Source organism: Triturus cristatus, chromosome 1_1 (genome assembly GCF_964204655.1).
Source record: "Triturus cristatus chromosome 1_1, aTriCri1.1, whole genome shotgun sequence".
Lineage (NCBI taxonomy): Eukaryota > Metazoa > Chordata > Amphibia > Caudata > Salamandridae > Triturus > Triturus cristatus.
This window is the reverse complement of record NC_140579.1, coordinates 721,441,548-721,456,974: the sequence shown is the minus strand read 5'-3', so window position 1 is coordinate 721,456,974 and position 15,427 is coordinate 721,441,548.

The window sequence follows — 15,427 nt, the reverse complement described above, 5'->3', positions numbered from 1 at the left end:
AGTGGTGTTCGGGCAGTGTAGGGGGTCATGCTGGGGCTGGTGCTTCAGGGTTTAGGGCAGTGCAGTGGTGTTCCGGCACTGTAGGGGGTCGTGTTGGGGCTGGTGTTTCAGGGTTTAGGGCAGTGCAGTGTTCGGGCAGTGTAGGCGGTCGTGCTGTTGCTGGTGTTTCAGGGTTTAGGTCAGTGCAGTGGGGCTCGGGTAGTGTAGGGGGTCATGCTGGGGCTGCTGTTTCAGGGTTTAGGGCAGTGCAGTGGGGTTCGGGGAGTGTAGGGGGTCGTGCTGGGGCTGGTGTTTCAGGGTTTAGGGCAGTGCAGTGGTGTTCGGGGATTGTAGGGTCGTGTTGGGCCTGGTGTTTCAGGGTTTAGGGCAGTGCAGTGGGGTTCGGGCAGTGTAGGGGGTTGTACTGGGGCTGCTGTTTCAGGGTTTAGGGCAGTGCAGTGGTGTTCGTGCAGTGTAGGGGGTCATACTGTGGTGTTTCAGGGTTTAGGGCAGTGCAGTGGTGTTCAGGCAGTGTAGAGGTGGAGTTTGGGCTGGTGTTTTATGGTTTAGAGCAGTGCAGAGGTGTTTGGGCAGTGTGGGGGGTCATTCTGGGGTTGGAGTTTCAGGGTATAGGGCAGTGCAGTGGTGTTCGGGCAGTGTAGGGGGTCTTGTTGGGAATGGTGTTTCAGGATTTAGGGCAGTGCAGTGGTGTTTGGGCAGTGTAGGGGGTTGTGCTGGGGCTGGTGTTTCAGGGTTTAGGGCAGTGTAGTGGTGTTCGGGCAGTGTAGGGGGTCGTTCTGGGGTTGGAGTTTCAGGGATTATGGCAGAGCAGTGTTTTTCGGGCAGTGTAGGGAGTCGTACTGGGGCAGGTGATCATGATTTAGGGCAGAACAGTGGTGTTCGGGCAGTGTAGGGGGTCTTACTGGGGGTAGTGTTTCATGGATTAGGGCAGTGCAGTGGTGTTCGGACAGTGTAGGGGGTTGTGCTGGGACTGGCAATTTAGGATTTAGGGCAGAGCAATGGTGTTCGGGCAGTATAGGGGGTCGTGCTGGGGGTTGTGTTTCAGAATTTAGGGCAGAGAAATGGTGTTCGGGAAGTGTAGGGGGTCGTGCTGAGGGTGGTGTTTCAGGGTTTAGGGCAGTGGTGTTCGGGCAGTGTAGGGGGTCTTGCTGGGGGAGGTGTTTCAGGGTTTAGGGCAGTGCAGTGGTGTTCGGGCAGTGTAGGGGGTCTTGCTGGGGGGGGTTTCAGTGTTTAGGGCATTGGCCTTCGGGCAGTGTAGAGGGTCATGCTTGGGGTGGTGTTTCAGTGTTTAGGGCAGTGGTGTTTGGGCAGTAAAGGGGGTCTTGCTGGGGGCGGTGTTTCAGGGTTTAGGGCAGTGCAGTGTTGTTCGGGCAGTGTAGGGGGTCTTGCTGGAGGTGGAGATTCAGGGTTTAGGGCAGTGCAGTGGGGTTCGGGCAGTGTGGGGGTCGTGCAGTGGGTGATGTTTCAGGGTTTAGGGCAGTGCAATGGTGTTCGGGCAGTGTAGAGGGTCGTGCAGTGGGTGATGTTTCAGGGTTTAGGGCAGTGCAACGGTGTTCAGGCAGTGTAGAGGGTCGTGTTGGGGCTGGTGTTTCAGGGTTTAGGGCAGTGCAGTGATGTTCCCGTACTGTAGAGGGTCGTGCTGTGGCTGGTGTTTCATGAATTAGGGCAGTGCAGTGGTGTTCGGGCAGTGTAGGGGGTCATGCTGGGGCTGGTGCTTCAGGGTTTAGGGCAGTGCAGTGGTGTTCCGGCACTGTAGGGGGTCGTGTTGGGGCTGGTGTTTCAGGGTTTAGGGCAGTGCAGTGTTCGGGCAGTGTAGGCGGTCGTGCTGTTGCTGGTGTTTCAGGGTTTAGGTCAGTGCAGTGGGGCTCGGGTAGTGTAGGGGGTCGTGCTGGGGCTGCTGTTTTAGGGTTTAGGGCAGTGCAGTGGTGTTCGGGGAGTGTAGGGGGTCGTGCTGGGGCTGGTGTTTCAGGGTTTAGGGCAGTGCAGTGGTGTTCGGGGATTGTAGGGTCGTGTTGGGCCTGGTGTTTCAGGGTTTAGGGCAGTGCAGTGTGGTTCGGGCAGTGTAGGGGGTTGTACTGGGGCTGCTGTTTCAGGGTTTAGGGCAGTGCAGTGGTGTTCAGGGAGTGTAGGGGGTCGTGCTGGGGCTGGTGTTTCAGGGTTTAGGGCAGTGCAGTGGTGTTTGGGGAGTATAGGGGTCATGTTGGGGCTGGTGTTTCAGGGTTTAGGGCAGTGCAATGATGTTCGAGGGGTGTAGGGGGTCATGCTGTGGCTGGTGTTTCAGGGTCTAGGGCAGTGTAGTGGTGTTCCTGCAGTGTAGGGGGTCATACTGTGGTGTTTCAGGGTTTATGGCAGTGCAGTGGTGTTCAGGCAGTGTAGAGGTGGAGCTTGGGCTGGTGTTTTATGGTTTAGACCAGTACAGAGGTGTTTGGGCAGTGTGGGGGGTCATTCTGGGGTTGGAGTTTCAGGGTATAGGGCAGTGCAGTGGTGTTCGGGCAGTGTAGGGGGTCTTGTTGGGAATGGTGTTTCAGGATTTAGGGCAGTGCAGTGGTGTTTGGGCAGTGTAGGGGGTTGTGCTGGGGCTGGTGTTTCAGGGTTTAGGGCAGTGTAGTGGTGTTCGGGCAGTGTAGGGGGTCGTTCTGGGGTTGGAGTTTCAGGGATTATGGCAGAGCAGTGTTTTTCGGGCAGTGTAGGGAGTCGTACTGGGGCAGGTGATCATGATTTAGGGCAGAACAGTGGTGTTCGGGCAGTGTAGGGGGTCTTACTGGGGGTAGTGTTTCATGGATTAGGGCAGTGCAGTGGTGTTCGGACAGTGTAGGGGGTTGTGCTGGGACTGGCAATTTAGGATTTAGGGCAGAGCAATGGTGTTCGGGCAGTATAGGGGGTCGTGCTGGGGTTGTGTTTCAGAATTTAGGGCAGAGAAGTGGTGTTCGGGAAGTGTAGGGGGACGTACTGAGGGTGGTGTTTCAGGGTTTAGGGCAGTGGTGTTCGTGCAGTGTAGGGGGTCATACTGTGGTGTTTCAGGGTTTAGGGCAGTGCAGTGGTGTTCAGGCAGTGTAGAGGTGGAGCTGGGGCTGGTGTTTTCTGGTTTAGAGCAGTGCAGCGGTGTTTGGGCAGTGTGGGGGGTCGTTCTGGGGGTGGAGTTTCAGGGATTAGGGCAGTGCAGTGGTGTTCGGGCAGTGTAGGGGGTCTTGTTGGGAATGGTGTTTCAGGATTTAGGGCAGTGCAGTGGTGTTTGGGCAGTGTAGGGGGTTGTGCTGGGGCTTGTGTTTCAGGGTTTAGGGCAGTGTAGTGGTGTTCGGGCAGTGTAGGGGGTCGTGCTGGGGTTGGAGTTTCAGGGATTATGGCAGAGCAGTGTTTTTCGGGCAGTGTAGGGGGTCGTACTGGGGCAGGTGATCATGATTTAGGGCAGAACAGTGGTGTTCGGGCAGTGTAGTGGGTCTTACTGGGGGTAGTGTTTCATGGATTAGGGCAGTGCAGTGGTGTTCGGACAGTGTAGGGTGTTGTGCTGGGGCTGGCGATTTAGGATTTAGGGCAGAACAATGGTGTTCGGGCAGTATAGGGGGTCGTGCTGGGGGTTGTGTTTCAGAATTTAGGGCAGAGAAGTGGTGTTTGGAAAGTGTAGGGGGTCGTGCTGAGGGTGGTGTTTCAGGGTTTCGGGCAGTGGTGTTCGGGCAGTGTAGGGGGTCTTGCTGGGGGAGGTGTTTGAGGGTTTAGGGCAGTGCAGTGGTGTTCGGGCAGTGTAGGGGGTCTTGCTGGGGGGGTGTTTCAGTGTTTAGGGCATTGGTGTTCGGGCAGTGTAGGGGGTCTTGCTTGGGGTGGTGTTTCAGTGTTTAGGGCAGTGGTGTTTGGGCAGTGAAGGGGGTCTTGCTGGGGGCGGTGTTTCGGGTTTTAGGGCAGTGCAGTGTTGTTCGGGCAGTGTAGGGGGTCTTGCTGGAGGTGGAGATTCAGGGTTTAGGGCAGTGCAGTGGTGTTCGGGCAGTGTGGGGGTCGTGCAGTGGGTGATGTTTCACGGTTTAGGGCAGTGCAATGGTGTTCGGGCAGTGTAGAGGGTCGTGCAGTGGTTGATGTTTCAGGGTTTAGGGCAGTGCAATGGTGTTTGGGCAGTGTAGAGGGTCGTGCTGGGGCTGGTGTTTCAGAGTTTAGGGCAGTGCAGTGGTGTTCCCGTACTGTAGAGGGTCATGCTGTGGATGGTGTTTCATGGATTAGGGCAGTGCAGTGGTGTTCGGGCAGTGTAGGGGGTCGTGCTGGGGCTGGTGCTTCAGGGTTTAGGGCAGTGCAGTGGTTTTCAGGAAGTATAGGGTGTCTTGCTGGGGGTAGTGTTTCAGGTTTTAGGGCAGTGTAGTGGTGTTCGGGCAGGGTAGGGGTCGTGCTGGGGCTGGTGTTTCAGGGTTTATGGCAGTGCCGTTGTGTTCCCGCACTGTAGGGGGCCTTGCTGGGGCTGGTGTTTCATGGATTAGGGCAGTGCAGTGGTGTTCGGGCAGTGTAGGGGGTCGTGCTGGGGCTGGTGTTTCAGGGTTTAGGGCAGTGCAATGATGTTTGGGGAATGTAGGGGGTCATGCTGGGGCTGGTGTTTCAGGGTTTTGGTCAGTGCAGTGGTGTTCGTGCAGTGTAGGGGGTCATGCTGTGACTGGTGTTTCAGGGTTTATGGCAGTGCAGTTGTGTTCGGGCAGTGTAGAGGTGGAGCTGGGGCTGGTGTTTTATGGTTTAGGGCAGTGCAGCAGTGTTTGGGCAGTGTAGGGGGTCATCCTGGGGGTGGAGTTTCAGGGTTTAGGGCAGTGCAGTGGTGTTCGGGCAGTGTAGGCGGTCTTGCTGGGAATGGTGTTTCAGGATTTAGGGCAGTGCAGTGGTGTTTGGGCAGTGTAGGGTGTCGTGCTGGGGCTGGAGTTTTAGGGTTTAGGGCAGTGCAGTGGTGTTTGGGCAGTGTTGGGGCTGGTGTTTCAGGGTTTAGGGCAGTGCAGTGTTCGGGCAGTGTAGGCGGTCGTGCTGTTGCTGGTGTTTCAGGGTTTAGGTCAGTGCAGTGGGGTTCGGACAGTGTAGGGGGTCGTTATGGGGCTGGTGTTTCAGGGTTTAGGGCAGTGCAGTAGTGTTCGGGCAGTGTAGGGGGTCATGCTGGGGTTGGAGTTTCAGGGATTATGGCAGAGCAGTGGTTTTTGGGCAGTGTAGGGGGTCGTGCTGGGGCAGGTGTTTCAGGGTTTAGGACAATGCAGTGGTGTTCGGGGAGTGTAGGGGTCGTGTTGGGCCTGGTGTTTCAGGGTTTAGGGCAGTGCAGTGGTGTTCAGGGATTGTAGGGGGTCATGCTGGGGCTGGTGTTTCAGGGTTTAGGGCAGTGTAGTGGTGTTCGGGCAGGGTAGGGGTCGTGCTGGGGCTGGTGTTTCAGGGTTTATGGCAGTGCCGTTGTGTTCCCGCACTGTAGGGGGCCTTGCTGGGGCTGGTGTTTCATGGATTAGGGCAGTGCAGTGGTGTTCGGGCAGTGTAGGGGGTCGTGCTGGGGCTGGTGTTTCAGGGTTTAGGGCAGTGCAATGATGTTTGGGGAATGTAGGGGGTCATGCTGGGGCTGGTGTTTCAGGGTTTTGGTCAGTGCAGTGGTGTTCGTGCAGTGTAGGGGGTCATGCTGTGACTGGTGTTTCAGGGTTTATGGCAGTGCAGTTGTGTTCGGGCAGTGTAGAGGTGGAGCTGGGGCTGGTGTTTTATGGTTTAGGGCAGTGCAGCAGTGTTTGGGCAGTGTAGGGTGTCATCCTGGGGGTGGAGTTTCAGGGTTTAGGGCAGTGCAGTGGTGTTCGGGCAGTGTAGGCGGTCTTGCTGGGAATGGTGTTTCAGGATTTAGGGCAGTGCAGTGGTGTTTGGGCAGTGTAGGGTGTCGTGCTGGGGCTGGAGTTTTAGGGTTTAGGGCAGTGCAGTGGTGTTTGGGCAGTGTTGGGGCTGGTGTTTCAGGGTTTAGGGCAGTGCAGTGTTCGGGCAGTGTAGGCGGTCGTGCTGTTGCTGGTGTTTCAGGGTTTAGGTCAGTGCAGTGGGGTTCGGACAGTGTAGGGGGTCGTTATGGGGCTGGTGTTTCAGGGTTTAGGGCAGTGCAGTAGTGTTCGGGCAGTGTAGGGGGTCATGCTGGGGTTGGAGTTTCAGGGATTATGGCAGAGCAGTGGTTTTTGGGCAGTGTAGGGGGTCGTGCTGGGGCAGGTGTTTCAGGGTTTAGGACAATGCAGTGGTGTTCGGGGAGTGTAGGGGTCGTGTTGGGCCTGGTGTTTCAGGGTTTATGGCAGTGCCGTTGTGTTCCCGCACTGTAGGGGGCCTTGCTGGGGCTGGTGTTTCATGGATTAGGGCAGTGCAGTGGTGTTCGGGCAGTGTAGGGGGTCGTGCTGGGGCTGGTGTTTCAGGGTTTAGGGCAGTGCAATGATGTTTGGGGAATGTAGGGGGTCGTGCTGGGGCAGGTGTTTCAGGGTTTAGGACAATGCAGTGGTGTTCGGGGAGTGTAGGGGTCGTGTTGGGCCTGGTGTTTCAGGGTTTAGGGCAGTGCAGTGGGGTTCGGGCAGTGTAGGGGGTCGTGCTGGGGCTGCTGTTTCAGGGTTTAGGGCAGTGCAGTGGTGTTCAGGGATTGTAGGGGGTCATGCTGGGGCTGGTGTTTCAGGGTTTAGGGCAGTGCAGTGGTGTTTGGGGAGTGTAGGGGTCGTGTTGGGGCTGGTGTTTCAGGGTTTAGGGCAGTGAAATGATGTTTGAGGAGTGTAGGGTGTCATGCTGTGGCTGGTGTTTCAGGGTTTAGGGCAGTGCAGTGGTGTTCATGCAGTACAGGGGGTCATACTGTGGTGTTTCAGGGTTTAGGGCAGTGCAGTGGTGTTCAGGCAGTGTAGAGGTGGAGCTTGGTCTGGTGTTTTATGGTTTAGAGCAGTGCAGCGGTGTTTGGGCAGTGTGGGGGGTCGTTCTGGGGGTGGAGTTTCAGGGTTCAGGGCAGTGCAGTGGTGTTCGGGCAGTGTAGGGGGTCTTGTTGGGAATGGTGTTTCAGGATTTAGGGCAGTGCAGTGGTGTTTGGGCAGTGTAGGGGGTTGTGCTGGGGCTGGTGTTTCAGGGTTTAGGGCAGTGTAGTGGTGTTCGGGCAGTGTAGGGGCCGTGCTGGGGTTGGAGTTTCAGGGATAATGGCAAAGCAGTGTTTTTCAGGCAGTGTAGGGGGTCGCACTGGGGCAGGTGATCATGATTTAGGGCAGAACAGTGCTGTTCGGGCAGTGTAGGGGGTCTTACTGGGGGTGGTGTTTCATGGATTAGGGCAGTGCAGTGGTGTTCGGACAGTGTAGGGGGTTGTCCTGGGGCTGGCGATTTAGGATTTAGGGCAGAGCAATGGTGTTCGGGCAGTATAGGGGGTCGTGCTGGGGGTTGTGTTTCAGAATTTAGGGCAGAGAAATGGTGTTCGGGAAGTGTAGGGATCGTGCTGAGGGTGGTGTTTCAGGGTTTAGGGCAGCGGTGTTCGGGCAGTGTAGGGGGTCTTGCTGGGGGAGGTGTTTCAGGGTTTAGGGCAGTGCAGTGGTGTTCGGGCAGTGTAGGGGGTCTTGCTGGGGGAGGTTTCAGTGTTTAGGGCATTGGTGTTCGGGCAGTGTAGGGGGTCTTGCTTAGGGTGGTGTTTCAGTGTTTAGGGCAGTGGTGTTTGGGCAGTGAAGGGGGTCTTGCTGGGGGCGGTGTTTCAGGTTTTAGGGCAGTGCAGTGTTGTTCGGGCAGTGTAGGGGGTCTTGCTGGAGGTGGAGATTCAGGGTTTAGGGCAGTGCAGTGGTGTTCGGGCAGTGTGGAGGTTGTGCAGTGAGTTATGTTTCAGGGTTTAGGGCAGTGCAATGGTGTTCGGGCAGTGTAGAGGGTCGTGCAGTGGGTGATGTTTCAGGGTTTAGGGCAGTGCAATGGTGTTCGGGCAGTGTAGAGGGTCGTGCTGGGGCTGGTGTTTCAGGGTTTAGGGCAGTGCAGTGATGATGTTCCCGTACAGTAGAGGGTCGTGCTGTGGCTGGTGTTTCATGGATTAGGGCAGTGCAGTGGTGTTCGGGCAGTGTAGGGGGTCGTGCTGGGGCTGGTGCTTCCGGGTTTAGGGCAGTGCAGTGGTTTTCAGGCAGTATAGGGTGTCTTGCTGGGGGTAGTGTTTCAGGTTTTAGGGCAGTGTAGTGGTGTTCGGGCAGGGTAGGGGGTCGTGCTGGGGCTCGTGTTTCAGGGTTTATGGCAGTGCAGTGGTGTTCCCGCACTGTAGGGGGCCTTGCTGGGGCTGGTGTTTCATGGATTAGGGCAGTGCAGTGGTGTTCGGGCAGTGTTAGGGGTCGTGTTGGGGCTGGTGTTTCAGGGTTTAGGGCAGTGCAGTGTTCGGGCAGTGTAGGCGGTCGTGCTGTTGCTGGTATTTCAGGGTTTAGGTCAGTGCAGTGGGGCTCGGGTAGTGTAGGGGTCGTGCTGGGGCTGCTGTTTCAGGGTTTAGGGCAGTGCAGTGGTGTTCGGGGAGTGTAGGGGGTCGTGCTGGGGCTGGTGTTTCAGGGTTTAGGGTAGTGCAGTGGTGTTCGGGGAGTGTAGGGGTCGTGTTGGGCCTGGTGTTTCAGGGTTTAGGGCAGTGCAGTGGGGTTCGGGCAGTGTAGGGGGTTGTACTGGGGCTGCTGTTTCAGGGTTTAGGGCAGTGCAGTGGTGTTCAGGGAGTGTAGGGGGTCGTGCTGGGCCTGGTGTTTCAGGGTTTAGGGCAGTGCAGTGGTGTTTGGGGAGTGTAGGGGTCGTGTTGGGGCTGGTGTTTCAGAGTTTAGGGCAGTGCAATGATGTTCGAGGAGTGTAGGGGGTCATGCTGTGGCTGGTGTTTCAGGGTATAGGGCAGTGCAGTGGTGTTAGTGCAGTGTAGGGGGTCATACTGTGGTGTTTCAGGGTTTAGGGCAGTGCAGTGGTGTTCAAGCAGTGTAGAGGTGGAGCTTGGGCTGGTGTTTTATGGTTTAGAGCAGTGCAGCGGTGTTTGGGCAGTGTGGGGGGTCGTTCTGGGGGTGGAGTTTCAGGGTTTAGGGCAGTACAGTGGTGTTCGGGCAGTGTAGGGGGTCTTGTTGGGAATGGTGTTTCAGGATTTAGGGCAGTGCAGTGGTGTTTGGGCAGTGTAGGGGGTTGTGCTGGGCCTGGTGTTTCAGGGTTTAGGGCAGTGTAGTGGTGTTCGGGCAGTGCAGGGGGTTGTTCTGGGGTTTGACTTTCAGGGATTATGGCAAAGCAGTGTTTTTCGGGCAGTGTAGGGAGTCGTACTGGGGCAGGTGATCATGATTTAGGGCAGAACAGTGGTGTTCGGGCAGTGTAGGGGGTCTTACTGGGGGTAGTGTTTCATGGATTAGGGCAGTGCAGTGGTGTTCGGACAGTGTAGGGGGTTGTGCTGGGACTGGCGATTTAGGATTTAGGGCAGAGCAATGGTGTTCGGGCAGTATAGGGAGTCGTGCTGGGGGTTGTGTTTCAGAATTTAGGGCAGAGAAGTGGTGTTCGGGAAGTGTAGGGGGTCGCACTGAGGGTGGTGTTTCAGGGTTTAGGGCAGTGGTGTTCGTGCAGTGTAGGGGGTCATACTGTGGTGTTTCAGGGTTTAGGGCAGTGCAGTGGTGTTCAGGCAGTGTAGAGGTGGAGCTGGGGCTGGTGTTTTATGGTTTAGAGCAGTGCAGCGGTGTTTGGGCAGTGTGGGGGTCGTTCTGGGGGTGGAGTTTCAGGGTTTAGGGCAGTGCAGTGGTGTTCGGGCAGTGTAAGGGGTCTTGTTGGGAACGGTGTTTCAGGATTTAGGGCACTGCAGTGGTGTTTGGGCATTGTAGGGGGTTGTGCTGGGGCTGATGTTTCAGGGTTTAGGGCAGTGTAGTGGTGTTCGGGCAGTGTAGGGGGTCGTGCTGGGGTTGGAGTTTCAGGGATTATGGCAGAGCAGTGTTTTTCGGGCAGTGTAGGGGGTCGTACTGGGGCAGGTGATCATGATTTAGGGCAGAACAGTGGTGTTCTGGCAGTGTAGTGGGTCTTACTGGGGGTAGTGTTTCATGGATTAGGGCAGTGCAGTGGTGTTCGGACAGTGTAGGGGGTTGTGCTGGGGCTGGCGATTTAGGATTTAGGGCAGAACAATGGTGTTCGGGCAGTATAGGGGGTCGTGCTGGGGGTTGTGTTTCAGAATTTAGGGCAGAGAAGTGGTGTTCGGAAAGTGTAGGGGGTTGTGCTGAGGGTGGTGTTTCAGGGTTTCGGGCAGTGGTGTTCGGGCAGTGTAGGGGGTCTTGCTGGGGGGGTGTTTCAGTGTTTAGGGCATTGGTGTTCGGGCAGTGTAGGGGGTCTTGCTTGGGGTGGTGTTTCAGTGTTTAGGGCTGTGGTGTTTGGGCAGTGAAGGGGGTCTTGCTGGGGGCGGTGTTTCGGGTTTTAGGGCAGTGCAGTGTTGTTCGGGCAGTGTAGGGGGTCTTGCTGGAGGTGGAGATTCAGGGTTTAGGGCAGTGCAGTGGTGTTCGGGCAGTGTAGGGGTCGTGCAGTGGGTGATGTTTCACGGTTTAGTGCAGTGCAATGGTGTTCGGGCAGTGTAGAGGGTCGTGCAGTGGGTGATGTTTCAGGGTTTAGGGCAGTGCAATGGTGTTCGGGCAGTGTAGAGGGTCGTGCTGGGGCTGGTGTTTCAGGCTTTAGGGCAGTGCAGTGATGTTCCCGTACTGTAGAGGGTCGTGCTGTGGCTGGTGTTTCATGGATTAGGGCAGTGCAGTGGTGTTCGGGCAGTGTAGGGGGTCGTGCTGGGGCTGGTGCTTCAGGGTTTAGGGCAGTGCAGTGGTTTTCAGGAAGTATAGGGTATCTTGCTGGGGGTAGTGTTTCAGGTTTTAGGGCAGTGTAGTGGTGTTCGGGCAGGGTAGGAGTCGTGCTGGGGCTGGTGTTTCAGGGTTTATGGCAGTGCAGTGGTGTTCCCGCACTGTAGGGGGCCTTGCTGGGGCTGGTGTTTCATGGATTAGGGCAGTGCAGTGGTGTTCGGGCAGTGTAGGGGGTCGTGCTGGGGCTGGTGCTTCAGGGTTTAGGGCAGTGCAGTGGTGTTTGGGCAGTGTAGGGGGTCGTGCTGGGGCTGGTGTTTCAGAGTTTAGGGCTGTGCAGTGGTGTTCGGGGAGTGTAGGGGTCGTGTTGGGGCTGGTATTTCAGGGTTTAGGGCAGTGCAATGATGTTTGGGGAATGTAGGGGGTCATGCTGGGGCTGGTGTTTCAGGGTTTTGGGCAGTGCAGTGGTGTTCGTGCAGTGTAGGGGGTCATGCTGTGACTGGTGTTTCAGGGTTTATGGCAGTGCAGTGGTGTTCGGGCAGTGTAGAGGTGGAGCTGGGGCTGGTGTTTTATGGTTTAGGGCAGTGCAGCAGTGTTTGGGCAGTGTGGGGGGTCATCCTGGGGGTGGAGTTTCAGGGTTTAGGGCAGTGCAGTGGTGTTCGGGCAGTGTAGGCGGTCTTGCTGGGAATGGTGTTTCAGGATTTAGGGCAGTGCAGTGGTGTTTGGGCAGTGTAGGGTGTCGTGCTGGGGCTGGAGTTTAAGGGTTTAGGGCAGTGCAGTGGTGTTCGGGAAGTGTAGGGGGTCGTTCTGGGGCTGGTGTTTCAGGGTTTAGGGCAGTGCAATAGTGATCGGGCAGTGTAGAGGGTCGTGCTGGGGTTGGAGTTTCAGTGATTATGGCAGAGCATTGGTGTTCGGGCAGTGTAGGGGGTCATACTGGGGCATGTGATCATGATTTAGGGCAGAACAGTGTTGTTCGGGCAGTGTAGGGGGACTTACTGGGGGTGGTGTTTCATGGATTAGGGCAGTGCAGTGGTGTTCGGACAGTGTAGGGGGTCGTTCTGGGGCTGGTGCTTCAGGGTTTAGGGCAGTGCAGTGGTGTTCGGGCAGTGTAGGGGGTCGTGCTTGGGCTGGTGTTTCAGGGTTTAGGGAAGTGCAGTGGTGTTCGGGGAGTGTAGGGGTCGTGTTGGGGCTGGTTTTTCAGGGTTTAGGGCAGTGCAATGATGTTCGAAGAGTGTAGGGGGTCATGCTGGGGCTGGTGTTTCAGGGTTTAGGGCAGTGCAGTGGTGTTCGTGCAGTGTAGGGGGTCATACTGTGACTGGTGTTTCAGGGTTTAGGGCAGTGCAGAGGTGTTCGGGCAGTGTAAAGGTGGAGCTGGGGCTGGTGTTTTATGGTTCAGGGCAGTGCAGGAGTGTTCGGGCAGTGTAGGGGGTCGTGCTGGGGTTGGAGTTTCAGGGATTATGGCAGAGCAGTGGTTTTCGGGCAGTGTAGGGGTTTGTGCTGGGGCAGGTGATTATGATTTAGGGCAGAGCAGTGGTGTTCGGGCAGTGTAGGGGGTCATTCTGGGGCTGGTGTTTCAGGGTTTAGGGCAGAGCAGTAGTGTTCAGTCAGTGTAGGGGGTCTTACTGGGGGTGGTGTTTCAGGGTTTAGGGCAGTGCAGTGGTGTTCAGGCAATGTAGGGGGTCTTGCTGGGGTGGTGTTTCAGGGTTTAGGGCAGTGCAGTGGTGTTCGGGCAGTGTAGGGGGTCGTTCTGGGGCTGGTATTTCAGGGTTTAGGGCAGTGCAATAGTGTTTGGGCAGTGTAGAGGGTCGTGCTGGGGTTGGAGTTTCATTGATTATGGCAGAGCATTGGTTTTCGGGCAGTGTAGGGGGTCGTACTGGGGCAGGTGATCATGATTTAGGGCAGAACAGTGGTGTTCGGGCAGTGTAGGGGGACTTACTGGGGGTGGTGTTTCATGGATTAGGGCAGTGCAGTGGTGTTCGGACAGTGTAGGGGGTCGTTCTGGGGCTGGTGCTTCAGGGTTTAGGGCAGTGCAGTGGTGTTCGGGCAGTGTAGGGGGTCGTGCTGGGGCTGGTGATTCAGGGTTTTGGGCAGTGCAGTGGTGTTCGGGCAGTGTAGGGGGTCGTGCTTGGGCTGGCGTTTCATGGTTTAGGGCAGTGCAGTAGTGTTCGGGCAGTGTAGGGGGTCGTGCTGGGGTTGGAGTTTCAGGGATTATGGCAGAGCAGTGGTTTTCAGGCAGTGTAGGGGGTCGTGCTGGGGCAGGTGATTATGATTTAGGGCAGAGCAGTGGTGTTCGGGCAGTGTAGGGGGTCTTACTGGGGGTGGTGTTTCAGGGTTTAGGGCAGTGCAATGGTGACAGGGGAGTGTAGGGGGTCTTGCTGGGGCTGGTGTTTCAGGGTTTAGGGCAGTACAGTGGTGTTCAGGCAATGTAGGGGGTCTTGCTGGGGTGGCATTTCAGGGTTTAGGGCAGTGCAGTGGTGTTCGGGCAGTGTAGGGGGTCTTGCTGGGGGTGGTGTTTCAGGGTTTTGGGCAGTGCAGTGGTGTTCGGGCAGTGTTAGGGGTCGTGTTGGGGCTGGTGTTTCAGAGTTTAGGGCAGTGCAGTGTTCGGGCAGTGTAGGTGGTCGTGCTGTTGCTGGTGTTTCAGGGTTTAGGTCAGTGCAGTGGGGTTCGGGCAGTGTAGGGGGTCGTGCTGGGGCTGGTGATTCAGGGTTTAGGGCAGTGCAGTGGTGTTCGGGCAGTGTAGGGGGTCGTGCTTGGGCTGGTGTTTCAGGGTTTAGGGAAGTGCATTGGTGTTCGGGGAGTGTAGGGGTCGTGTTGGGGCTGGTTTTTCAGGGTTTAGGGCAGTGCAATGAGGTTCGAGGAGTGTAGGGGGTCATGCTGGGGCTGGTGTTTCAGGGTTTAGGGCAGTGCAGTGCAGTGGTGTTCGTGCAGTGTAGGGGGTCATACTGTGACTGGCGTTTCAGGGTTTAGGGCAGTGCAGTGGTGTTCGGGCAGTGTAAAGGTGGAGCTGGGGCTGGTGTGTTATGGTTCAGGGCAGTGCAGGAGTGTTCGGGCAGTGTAGGGGGTCGTGCTGGGGTTGGAGTTTCAGGGATTATGGCAGAGCAGTGGTTTGTAGGCAGTGTAGGGGTTTGTGCTGGGGCAGGAGATTATGATTTAGGGCAGAGCAGTGGTGTTCGGGCAGTGTAGGGGGTCATTCTGGGGCTGGTGTTTCAGGGTTTAGGGCAGAGCAGTAGTGTTCGGTCAGTGTAGGGGGTCTTACTGGGGATGGTGTTCCAGGGTTTAGGGCAGTGCAATGGTGACAGGGCAGTGTAGGGGGTCTTGCTGGGAGTGGTGTTTCAGGGTTTAGGGTAGTGCAGTGATGTTCGGGCAGTGTAGGGGGTCATTCTGGGGCTGGTGTTTCAGGGTTTAGGGCAGTGCAGTGGTGATCAGGCAATGTAGGGGGTCTTGCTGGGGTGGTGTTTCAAGATTTAGGGCTGTGCAGTGGTGTTTGGGCAGTATGGGGAGTCGTCCTGGGGGTGGAGTTTCAGGGTTTAGGGCAGTGCAGTGTTGTTCGGGCAGTGTAGGGAGTCTTGCTGGGAATGGTGTTTCAGGATTTAGGGCAGTGCAGTGGTGTTTGGGCAGTGTAGGGTGTCGTGCTGGGGCTGGAGTTTAAGGGTTTAGGGCAGTGCAGTGGTGTTCGGGAAGTGTAGGGGGTCGTTCTGGGGCTGGTGTTTCATGGTTTAGGGCAGTGCAGTAGTGTTCGGGCAGTGTAGGGGGTCGTGCTGGGGTTGGAGTTTCAGGGATTATGGCAGAGCAGTGGTTTTCGGGCAGTGTAGGGGGTCGTGCTGGGGCAGGTGATTATGATTTAGGGCAGAGCAGTGGTGTTCGGGCAGTGTAGGGGGTCTTACTGGGGGTGGTGTTTCAGGGTTTAGGGCAGTGCAATGGTGACAGGGGAGTGTAGGGGGTCTTGCTGGGGCTGGTGTTTCAGGGTTTAGGGCAGTACAGTGGGGTTCAGGCAATGTAGGGGGTCTTGCTGGGGTGGCGTTTCAGGGTTTAGGGCAGTGCAGTGGTGTTCGGGCAGTGTAGGGGGTCTTGCTGGGGGTGGTGTTTCAGGGTTTAGGGCAGTGCAGTGGTGTTCGGGCAGTGTTAGGGGTCGTGTTGGGGCTGGTGTTTCAGGGTTTAGGGCAGTGCAGTGTTCGGGCAGTGTAGGTGGTCGTGCTGTTGCTGGTGTTTCAGGGTTTAGGTCAGTGCAGTGGGGTTCGGGCAGTGTAGGGGGTCGTGCTGGGGCTGCTGTTTCAGGGTTTAGGGCAGTGCAGTGGTGTTCTGGGAGTGTAGGGGGTCGTGCTGGGGCTGGTGTTTCAGGGTGTAGGGCAGTGCAGTGGTGTTTGGGGAGTGTAGGGGTCGTGTTGGGGCTGGTATTTCGGGGTTTAGGGCAGTGCAGTGGGGTTCGGGCAGTGTATTGGGTCGTGCTGGGGCTGCCGTTTCAGGGTTTAGGGCAGTGCAGTGGTGTTCAGGGAGTGTAGGGGGTCGTGCTGGGGCTGGTGTTTCAGGGTTTAGGGCAGTGCAGTGGTGTTTGGGGAATATAGGGGTCGTGTTGGGGCTGGTGTTTCAGGGTTTAGGGCAGTGCAGTGGTGTTCGTTAAGTCTAGGGGGTCATACTGTGGCTGGTGTTTCAGGGTTTAGGGCAGTGCAGTGGTGTTTGTTAAGTCTAGGGGGTCATACTGTGGTGTTTCAGGGTTTAGGGCAGTG